General features: G+C 41.6%; 1 protein-coding gene across 4 annotated transcripts in view; it reads right to left on the bottom strand.

The window, feature by feature from the left end:
- The window catches only part of KCNIP1 (potassium voltage-gated channel interacting protein 1), a 598,834-nt gene that overhangs the window by 442,627 nt on the left and 143,878 nt on the right, over window positions 1–12,329 (bottom strand). The window lies entirely within an intron of this gene.

Raw genomic sequence — 12,329 nt, 5'->3', positions numbered from 1 at the left:
AACTTTGTCTGCATGTTCTTTTTAATGGTTTGGATCACTTTACACGACCCTCTCAAATGGGACCTACATGAAACAGTAGATCTAAGTTCTAATCAGAATAGACGATTGCAATTAATCATCCTAAATTAGTTTTGCGCATTAACTTCAATGGATTTACTCTGAGTCGGCCTACAACTCACAATTGGCTGCAACTCACAGACTCTAAATTCAGCCCCCCCCCAATATATATAAATAAAGAGTCTACACAGGCTCAAGATAGAACTCAGGAATTCAGAAACAGCGACTACCAGAAGCAGGAAGACACCCTGCATGTACATTTGCCACAAGGGTTGTTTTTGCTCTCTGCATTTTTCTTGAAGCTGTGGATAAATAATATCCACTGTCCCCCTAGAAGGTAAAAAACCATTTTGGGATTCAGGAAGGGTATCCGGATATAGTTAGATCAACCCCTGTATAAAATTGGCTACCCGGAAAAATTTATGAACATCCAGCTCCTCCACAATAATATGACGGCAACAACTGCAGATAACAATGCCTCTCAAAGTGAACCATTCACAGTGGGATCAGGCGTTAAACAGGGATGTGTTATTGCCCCAACTCTATTTATTATTTTCATCACCATGATCCTACACACTGTCGAAGGGAAACTTCCCACCAGGGTAGAAATCATATATTGAACAGATGGAAAGCTCTTCAATTTGAGTAGGCTGAAAGCAAAGAATAAGGTTACCATAACTTCCGTCATAGAGCTTCAATATGCTGATAACGTAGTGTGTGCACACTCAGAGGATGACCTCCAATCTATCCTAAATATCTTTGTAGTAGCTTACGGAAAGCTTGGCCTATTGCTCAATATCCAAAAAAACCACAAAGTGCTGCACCAACAAGCACAAAACAGCCCCTCCGTAATGCCACAAATCCAACTTAACATTGGAAAATGTTGATCATTTTTCCTACTTAGGCAGTTACAGTATCTTTCCACAAGGGCCGACACTGATGCTGAAATCCAGCATCACCTGAGCTGTGCTAGTGCAGCTTTCTCCCAATTGAAGCATAGAGTGTTTGAGGATCAGGACATTCACAGAGAAACCAAAATGCTTATTCGCAAAGCTATTGTACTACCAACTTTACTGTGAAACATGGACCACTTATAAACTTATAAACGCCATCTCCAACTCCTCTAAAGATTCCATCAATGGTGTCTCTGAAAATTTTTACATATCACTTGGAAAAATATGCAAACTAATGTCAGTGTACTGGAAAAAAGCAAAGATCACTTGTGTCAAAGCAATGATTCCTCATCATCAACTTTGTTGGACTGGTCATGTTGTCCAGATGCCTGATTATCATCTTCCAAAGCAACTACTCTATTCCCAACTTAAGAATGGTAAGTGTAATGCCAGTGGACAACAAAAGAGGTTTAAAGTCGCTCTCAAGGCAAATCTTTAAAAATGTAGTATAAACACCGACAACTGGGAAACACTGAGCTACGAGTGCTGCAATTGGAGAACAGCCTTCACCAAAGGCGTCATGGACTTTGAAGATGCACAAACTCAGGACCAAATGGAGAAACGAGCTAAGAGGAAGGCACATTTGGCAAACGTTCACCATGATCAACTCCCACCCGAAAACCTATGTCTCCACTGTGGAAGGATGTGCGGATCCAGAATTGGCCTCCATAGTCACTTAAAGACACACTGTTAGGACCACATTCATGGAAGACAATCTTACTCGGCTATGAGTGTTCACCAAAGAAGAAGAAGACATTTGACACAATTCCTGGCAGATGTAACTTTGCAGAGTAAACTTTGTGTTGAAATCAAGTATTCTGAAGAGCACTTTTAACAGGAAACACATGACATCTTTATTAATGAGACAAAACCAATGTGGGTAGCAATGGTGCCAGATCCAACGAACATAGATCACAGCCCTGACCTTTGAAAACCACAGTCTGGTTTTCAGTTAGTTCAGGTGCAGCATTATCCTGTGTCCAAAACAAGTTTTATAAGGATCATAATGATGTATTTTGCAGGACTGCTGAGACATCCTGCTTAGAAAGTGCATGGAGTGCAGGCAGCCAGTTCCCTGCTTTCAAACACAGACAATAGCTTACATTACATATTTCAGCTACATTCCCAAGAGAACAATATAAAACATTATTCAGACCATTACACATACCCTTTAGTCTTATTTCTGAAATGCACAATAAAATGTACCTTGTCCTCTTTGCCGTACCACACACAACACCCCACCCCAATTCTCTATAGGCCTTTTGGTGCTACGCAGCTAGAAAAAAACTGGTTTACTTTCATAATTCTGCTCTTAAAATGCTAGTGATAAAGAACATAAATACCACAAATTTACTGCAAACCCTGGATAAGTATACCTGACAGACGCACTGAAGCTTTGATATCTTTCTGTTTATTTGGTGATATGATTTACATCACTGATAAGGCAATTAAATTTATTTTACGCATTAGCAGATGGTGAAGTAGGAACTTCCTTTTGTTCCCTGTGTAAAGTTATTTGTGTTTACTACCTGTATCAGCCTGCCCAGGTCCTTAGATCAGAACGGACATCCAGCCTCTTGCCGTTTCACCACCACGTGAAGTTAACTAGGTGGTAATAAGGGATAGGATTTTCTCTGTGGTGGTGCCCCCAATTATGGAATGGCCTGGAAGAGCAACTGGCACTAACACCTGCCTGTTTGCCCAGGCAATCATGGGATGCAAGTCTGCTGCTGCAATTGATATGCTGGATTTTTTATTGCATTATGACCTGGTATTCTTTTGTGTGGATTGCTGTATCCCACCCTGGAATCAACTGATGAAGAGCAGGTAATAAATAAACACAATAACCACAATTATGTTTGTATCATAATTGTATTGGTTTCTGACCATACAAATTAATTAATTCATTCAAATGGGTATAAAATCTGATTTCAGAAGATAGCTCAGTTGGTTAGAGCATGGTGCTGATAATGCCAAGGTTGCAGGTTTGATTTCTGTATGGGGCAGCTGCATATTCCTGCATTGCAAGGGAGTTGGAGTAGATGATCCTCAGGGTCCCTTCCAACTCTACAGTTATATGATTCTATAGTCCACACTATGAATCATTAACACACTTAAGAGTAGAGGCTATACATTACAGCCATCAATTCCCATGGATAATTTTCACTCCCAGCCCCAATTGTTGTTGGCACCAAAACACAGTGAATTCCCCAGTCCATTCTGATTGCCATGAATGATACGGAATGAGGGTCATGGGTACATGCACTATGCAAATGCCCCCAATGTACATAATGATTGGTGCAGTTATTGTCAAGAAGTTTATAAATGGAAAATTCATTATTCTATCCTCACTTGGGTGATTGCCATGAAAAGCAGTCTGAATTGGTAGAAAGTTAACAATGAATATACTACCTCACCTTACAGGATTCCTGTGATTTGGCTATATTTATCAGACCCAAATACTGTTCATTTGGCTATCATTGCATTTGCAAATGAACAGTCATCACATTTATTTCTGACACACAAACACAGTGTTTCCAGCAATACTGCTACAAGCGATGCATAAGGGGATGTGTCAGCATAATGCCAGCTATATCTGACAATCTGTTCAAGCAGCTGGAGCCTTGTTTTCAATACTGTGGCATAACCAAATCCTGATGCCATTCCACATTACTCCCAGCTCTGCATGTTGCTGACTAAAGTGCAGAGATGACACTGCAAACCTTATAACGTGACAGAAAATAACAATTATACACACACACACTTTTGTGTGCTGTGAAAAGTGCATTTATTCACATCCAAACTACCGTAACTCTCTCTTTCCAATAATAATTCCAGTAATATTATCATCTGTCCAGCAGGAAGGATGCCCTGAACCACTAAACGCTTAATAAACATTTATCACCGTACATCAATGTCCATAAGGACTACCATCCTGGCATTTGGAAAACAACTGCAAGACAAAACCATTTTCAGCATCAATCTCTGTAGTGAAGAGACTGACATAAAATATTGAAAGGATTTTGATAAGCTAATCTCTATTTTATGACCAATATTCACATCGTTTATTTCAAGTGCTTACTTTATAAACCTGGAGCAAAATGATGCTTGGGGAATTGCCCAGCCACAATTTGTATACATTTTTTTTCACATCTGATCTAATGAGGTAGGCATGCAGGAAGACACCTTTGTGATGTGTCATCTAATTCCCGATTCTCTGTGGGACAGCAAGCCCAAAGGAGGTGGTGGCCATCTCCCTGTTCTGGCCTGGTGTGGCAGGATTCCTGGGAGCCTCTGTGGTAACACAAGACTTCCAGGGAAGGCAGGGCTTCTTGGATATAAAAGGGAGCCCCAAACATGAGACGAGGCTTGTTCATATCAAGGCTTTTCCACTCACCACACTTCCTTCAGTCTCTCACTGGGAGCATTGCTGGTCACTAGTTGACAGGGCCAGAATGTTATTTTGCTCATACATGATTGGCCATCAGAAGGGCTGAACAAGTGGTTATGACTTTGGAAAGTATACATGCATTACTGGGGTGGTTTGTCCATCTTTGGTCCCTCCACAAAACTCAGCTCTCACCTGTGGCTCCTAGAAGATGTCAACATGTGACTGGCTAGCTAAACTAGGTGAAGGTAGCCAATGGGACTCAAACCCTCAATGGGGTAGCCGATGGAACTTAAACCCTGCATGCAAAGACAGGTTCTAGTAGATTGAGCAAACGAGACCAATAGTGGGTGCAACGGTCAAGAAAGCAGTTTCTGCACATGCTATAGAGGGAAGTGAGGGGCAGATGGCAAGTAGCTCATCTAGGGGAAGGAAAACTCTGGTGCTAAACCTCTGCTGCCTTGTGGGATATCTCCGAGAGAAGAAAAGGCAAAGGAGGTAGCCCTAAACAAATCTGGAGTGCAGTCCCTAAGACAGTTGGATAACAACTTGTATGCCTTCTTCTGGCAACTCTTGCAGTGAAGCTGGTGCCCAGTGTATTGCTCTGCTTTTCTTTGGACCACATCAGCAAGGCCAAGAGTGCGGGCTTGTCATCTAAGCAGCCCAGGACCTGCATTAACACTACCCAGGCTTGCACCGCAGGGAGGTCACTGTGGTGCTGCTAACACAGTTGTTTTACTTCACCCCCAGAAGTTCACTCCATTGAGTCTCAAGACAGATTGATGCCAGCAACAACCTATGTTCCATCAAGGGGCTCTTTACTTTATGTTGCAGCCTAAAACACGGTTGGGGGATCTGTCAACAACAACAACAACAACAACAACAACAACAACTGAAAATAACATACAGAAATGCATCTTAATGAGGAAAATGCTTTGCAAAAATAGGCAAAATAGCATTTAAATTTGTAAATTAGGATAAATCCATACTAAAAAGGTGATGAATTTTCAAGAGGATTACACACACTCACACTGATATGTAAATGTGGAGAACTGCACTTAAAAGTGAAAAAAATGAGAAACTGAGGGAAACAGAAATTAAGACAGATTCACCCATCCCTTGCAACATAACAAGAGCATGGTTAACATTCCTGGCAATGTTATCATTGTAGTGGATTAAAATTCCCTGCGGTAAAGGCAGGGCTTGCAATAATCCTGTTAACTATGTGAGGCGTGTGCAATGAAGCAAATAAAAAGTCTATATAATGGGGTCTTGTATCGAAGGCAAATTTATAGCTCCAGTGAAAGCAATATCAATCTTATTATATAAGGATGGCAATCATAAATGTTCATTAGCTTGGGTGACAAAAGAAATGTTAGTGGTGGGGGAAGGATTTCCTTTTAATTTCTTACTCCAGGGAGAGATACACTAATAGATAAAGGATCAAAATGTTCTGATTTTCAAGTGGGAGAAGAAGGCATCCTTCATTTGTTTCTGCAAGGTTATTGGACCAGATTTCATAAAATGCTGGCACTGAAATAAACGAGAAAGCCATTGATCACACATTACTTGTGGGGAACTGGTTGTTTTCTCTTTTGTGAAAGAGATAAGGACACAACTATTAACTCTGAAAACAAATGAAACATGTTGGTACATAATCAAGATTTCAGTTGGAGAAACACAGAAGGTTTTAATCGGAGTCCCCTTGGGACCAAGTTAAAACAATCCCTTTTCTCAGACATCACCTTTTTTTCTCTTGTTGACATTCTTTCTGGTGCTTGTCTGCACGAACCACTTTTTGTAGGGAACAGCATAAAGAATAGTCTTCTTCAACTGTTCATATCCCATATAAAGTAAAAAGGCAAGGGAGGACCCAGCTGCAATGAGTGCACAAGCTCTGCCATCTGCCACCATTCCACTTGCCCTTCACAAGCTGGAGGGCAACTGTCTGAAGCAGACAGCAAACTATATTCATGGAGGCTCCCCACACATTTTAGAACCTTGTAAAATCAGGTGAAACTGGCCACACAGTTGGTTGTGCAAAGAGAAGCAGTTTTGGAACCAGCAGAATGCCCTCACCTTATAAAATCTCATCCGATGACTGCATTGACCATCATAAAGAAACAGCATCCAGCTTACCCCTTATATTGGCAAAAATGTCAAAGCAACCTAGGTAGCTATCACCCCATAAATGAGCCCCATAAGGTAGTTATTCTCCAGGTGGTCCAAGAATGAGAGGAGGAGAGAGACGGCAATGTCTGCTGGCCCCACCTTCAAAATCCTAACGCTTACAGATCTCCATGTGTTGGGTGGTGGGTCTCAAGAGAAAGGTTGAGGCTAGCATGTATGACCCTGTTCTCCATGCCATGCCACACATTCTTGGAACACATGGAGAATACCTTCTGCATACAGCTAAAGTTTGAATACAAATGACATGAAGGAACAGCTTTCCTCCTCCACTGGCTCACTCTTTCCTCTAGTGTGGATTCCAGGCTCAAAAATTTAGAGGCTTAGTTTGTTACATCCAAGGAAGGGATAGTGAGCATTTTATAGCATGTTGGGGAAAGTCCTGCTCCCTATACAAAAGATTATACTCTTCAAGAGGCTACTAAAGTAGGCATTGTTAATACAAACACAATTTTGTTAACTGACCCTTTCAGGAACTCACCACTGCTGTTATTATAGAGAAGTACATATTATATTAAACTGCAGTCAATGTTATGCTGAATTCCCAAAGAACTAACATTCATTACGGGGTGATTGCTCACCAATGCACAGTAAAATTTAATAACTGAAACAATCATGATCCAACACCTTGAATCTATATCTGCTCCTCTGTGAAAAGAGTGTCATACACGTTTTAATGTTCTGCCCTGCATTCTATCCGCTAGGGAGTATGCTAAAGGCATTTTTATCTTTGCCAGGCAATTATGTGCAGAAAGTCTGAATTCTCTTTGGTCAGCTTCCATAGATATTTCCCTTTACCAGCATTAAAATGACAATTTAGTTTGCTATTAATATACTTCAATTAGAAGCAGAGAGGCTAATAACCTCGTTGGGTTTTACCAAGATCAGAAATATTCTCATTTCACAGCCCACTGGTTCTTTAGAGGCAACTGAGGATTCCCCACAAGTGAAGCTAAAACACTTATTGAGCTAGCTTTGCATACTAGACGCACATTCTCCTGCACTTGAATACAACAGCTATGCTGCTTACACCTAATTTATGGATCAGCCAATACACAGAGGCTCAAACTGCACATGACATTAATCAAGTGGTGTTTTCCTCCTGACAGCTTTCTAAAAAAATATGTATTAATATACCTTGGGCCATTGACAATTAAGGTATTTAGTTTTGTGGGACCCACCTCTTACTTAATTTATATCATTTTATTCTGTTTGGAATAGCTTTTTGACATCCTGGGACCTTATGGTGAAGACAGGGTAAGAAATATTATAAATAAATAGTGAAACAGCTACCTAGGCTGTTATCTGTAACTGGAGACTGTCATGGAAGAGAGCAGGAGAGTATTTCCTCCTTCCTCTTTTCCCTCTCCAGTCCTGCCCCTCCTTGCAGCTGTTTTTAGCAACTTGCAAGAAAACATGGATGAACAGCTATTCATTTTCCCACATAGAACTAAAAACAGCTCAGTTATGCCAACCTTTCCTTCCCCAGGTCAGCCATTGGAGATTTAGATTTTTTTGAGGGAGGGCTGTTGGCAGGGAGCAACATTCCACCAGTTTATTTGTTTATTATTATTATTATTCCTTAGCACCCTGGTTCCAAAATGTAGCAGTTTATCTAGAAAGGTAAGTTCAGCTTAGTACTGGCTGTGCAGGATGAATTAAGTTGCAGTTTCCCAAATTCTCCTTTAATATAGAGGAGCCAGTGACTTCCACCTACTGTTGCTATTCATAGGGTGACCAGTTATGCATTCATAGAATCATAGAATCATAGAGTTGGAAGAGACCACAAGGGCCATCGAGTCCAACCCCCTGTCAAGCAGGAAACACCATCAGAGCACTCCTGACATATGGTTGTCAAGCCTCTGCTTAAAGACCTCCAAAGAAGGAGACTCCACCACACTCCTTGGCAGCAAATTCCACTGTCAAACAGCTCTTACTGTCAGGAAGTTCTTCCTAATGTTTAGGTGGAATCTTCTTTCTTGTAGTTTGGATCCGTGTCCGCTTCTCTGGAGCAGCAGAAAACAACCTTTCTCCCTCCTCTATGTGACATCCTTTTATATATTTGAACATGGCTATCATATCACCCCTTAACCTCCTCTTCTCCAGGCTAAACATGCCCAGCTCCCTTAGCCGTTCCTCATAAGGCATCGTTTCCAGGCCTTTGACCATTTTGGTTGCCCTCCTCTGGACACATTCCAGTTTGTCAGTGTCCTTCTTGAACTGTGGTGCCCAGAACTAGACACAGTACTCCAGGTGAGGTCTGACCAGAGCAGAATACAGTGGCACTATTACTTCCCTTGATCTAGATGCTATACTTCTATTGATGCAGCCCAGAATTGCATTGGCTTTTTTAGCTGCCGCATCACACTGTTGGCTCATGTCAAGTTTGTGGTCAACCAAGACTCCTAGAGCCTTTTCACATGTACTGCTCTCAAGCCAGGTGTCACCCATCTTGTATTTGTGCCTCTCATTTTTTTTGCCCAAGTGCAATACTTTACATTTCTCCCTGTTAAAATTCATCTTGTTTGTTTTTGCCCAGTTCTCTAATCTGTCAAGGTCATTTTGAAGTGTGATCCTGTCCTCTGGATCACCTCTATTGGTGATCACAGCATTCCTTTCTAGGTGCTCACAGACTGTTTGCTTAATGATCTGCTCCAGATTCTTCCCTGGTATTGATGTCAGACTGACTGGGCGGTAATTATTTGGGTCCTCTCTTTTCCCCTTTTTGAAAATAGGGACAACATTTGCCCTCCTCCAGTCTGCCGGGACTTCGCCTGTTCTCCAGGAATTCTCAAAGATGACTGCCAGTGGTTCTGAGATCACATCTGCCAGTTCTTTTAATACTCTTGGATGCAGTTCATCTGGCCCTGGAGACTTGAATACATCTAGACTAGCCAAGTATTCTTGTACTATCTCCTTAGTTATTCTGGGCTGTGTTTCCTCTGCTGAATCATTTGCTCCAAATTCTTTATCGGAGAAGACTGAGGCAAAGAAGGCATTGAGGAGTTCAGCCCTTTCTGTGTCCCCTGTTTGCATTTCACCATCTTCTCCTCTGAGTGACCCCACTGTTTCTTTGTTCTTCCTTTTGCTACGAACATACCCATAAAAGCCTTTTTTGTTGCTTTTAACCTCTCTAGCAAGCCTGAGTTCATTCTGTGCTTTAGCTTTTCTGACTTTGTGTCTACACGTGCTGGCTATTTGTTTGAATTCCTCTTTGGTGGTTTCCCCCCTTTTCCATTTTTTGTACACATCCTTTTTTAATCTTAACTCAGTTAAAAGTTCTTTAGATAGCCACCCTGGCTTCTTTAGGCACCTTCCATGTTTCCATCTCATTGGTATTGCCTGAAGTTGTGCTTTTACTATCTCCCTCTTAACAAACTCCCAGCCATCATGAACTCCCTTTCCTTTTACTATTACTGTCCATGGGATCTCACCCAGCACTTCCCTAAGTTTTATGAAGTCGGCTTTCTTAAAGTCAAGAAATTGAGTTCTAGTATGCTTGGCTGCTCCTTTCCGCTGTATAGTAAACTTCAGAAGAGCATGATCACTCGCGCCTAATGATCCTTCCACTTCTACCCCACTAACCAGGTCATCAACATTGGTTAGGACCAGATCTAAAATGGCTGTTCCTCTTGTTGCTTCTCCCACTTTCTGGACAATGAAGTTGTCTGCAATGCCAGTGAGGAATCTGTTTGACCTTATGCTCTTGGCTGAGTTTGACATCCAACAAATATCCGGGTAATTGAAGTCCCCCATTACTACTATCTCCCTTCATTTTGCATGCTTGGCCATCTGTTTCAGGAAGGCATCATCTATGTCCTCCGTTTGGCTTGGGGATCTATAGTAAACTCCCACAATGAGGTCACTGTTATTCTTCTCTCCCTTAATTTTGACCCAAATGCTCTCACTTTGGCTTTGAGGTTCTAAATCTTGGATCTCTTCACAGGTATACACATCCCTGACATATAACGCCACTCCTCCTCCTTTCTTGTCTGGTCTGTTTCTCTGAAATAGATTGTATCCCTCCATTATTACATTCCAATCGTGGGACTTATCCCACCAGGTTTCAGTGATGCCTATTATGTCACATTTAGTTTGCTGTACCAAGAGCTCAAGCTCATCTTGTTTATTTCCCATGCTTTGCGCATTAGTGTACAGACATTGAAGTCCATTAAAACTTTGTCAAAAAGAGGTCAAAATAATTTGCATGAAATTTGCATATGGCAATTTGGATGTATAGGTGCAAATTTAGAAATGACTGCTACAATTTAGATGGAAGTAGAATACATCTCACCATAGTGGGGAAGATACCAGGTGACTCGTGACCAACTGCTGCTAACTGTTGATGGGCAAGTTCAAGGCTTCTGTTTCCCTCTTTTGCTCCATTTACCCCTGCCACTGCTTCTCTGCTCTTTCCCCCCATGCAATATTTTATATTGCAAGATTTAAGTGTCATGCATACAGCTTCTTGTTGTTGTTTAGTCGTTTAGTCATGTCCGACTCTTCGTGACCCCATGGACCAGAGCACACCAGGCACTTCTGTCTTCCACTGCCTCCCGCAGTTTGGTCAAACTCATGCTGGTAGCTTCGAGAACACTATCCAACCATCTCGTCCTCTGTCGTCCCATTCTCCTTGTGCCCTCATGCATACAGCTAGTGCAACATAAATACAAACAATTCAAGAAAAACATATTTCCCCCAGCAGAGGCTGCTGAAGAATTATTTGCAGCTATTACCGATTCGGAAGCCAGGCAAGGAGGTAGCCATGTCCTCACTTGACAACCATAACAGAATTGTGAACATTCTGTGACCTGAACCCCTCTGCGGAGCTCAGCAGCACCTCTTAGAAGTCTCTGTGGCCAACAAAATTGCGGCAGGATTGCACCAGTGCTCATCTATGCAACCACATTTGCACTACTATTGGGATTTCAACAAGCAACACACGTGTTATAGCAAACAGCTAGGAACATATGGAGTACTCAGCATAGCTTTAAACAATAAACAACAGTGGTTTTAAAAACCAACAATGATGTTCACCAGTGGCCCCACCAGTGGCCCCACCATGAAAGCAGCACACACTTTACAGTAGCACACATGGCTCTAGGAGGGATGTTTTCTTTTTTAAAAAATGGGATTCTTGTTTGAAAGATTCCCACTGATTTTTTTTAGTATCCAAAATCTTATTTCCACCACTAACTTAAACTCCAAGGTATAGCATTAACTATGACCAATCAAGTCCCTTTGCATCAACATTTGCACCCATTGACACACACAAACGGCTCTTTGAGACTCCCTTTAAATACCCAGCCTTGAACTAGCAAAGCATAGGGACTTAGTAACCTAAATCCCCACAATAGTTTTAGCCCTGTTCCTTTCTTCCTTAGATAGAGAAGGAAATCTTTGGAAAGCTAACGTTTTAAAGGTATGAAGCCAATTACTTTTAAGGTGTGAGTGTCTCCCCATAGTTGAAGAGGTTTTTATGCACCTCTTGCCGGACATCTGGATCTGTTTTCTCATTAGAAAGATTTTGCAATAACTAGACATTTCCCCTAACTGGAAAAGAGTATAGCAACAAGGATATAAGAGCTAATACTGAATTTGGGCAAACCTTTGACCCAGCCTTGAAGGAACATCTGAATCTAAATCTAAGTCCCTCTTTTTGCCATTTGCTTAATTTTTAGTGTCTCCCACTGTTCAGGGTGTGCTCTCAGGAGCAGAAAGTAATTCCGGAGACAGCAATGAAA

Source organism: Podarcis pityusensis (assembly GCF_964106645.2).
Source record: "Podarcis pityusensis genome assembly, chromosome: 2".
NCBI classification, from domain to species: domain Eukaryota; kingdom Metazoa; phylum Chordata; class Lepidosauria; order Squamata; family Lacertidae; genus Podarcis; species Podarcis pityusensis.
This window is presented reverse-complemented; position numbering and strand designations above follow the sequence as displayed.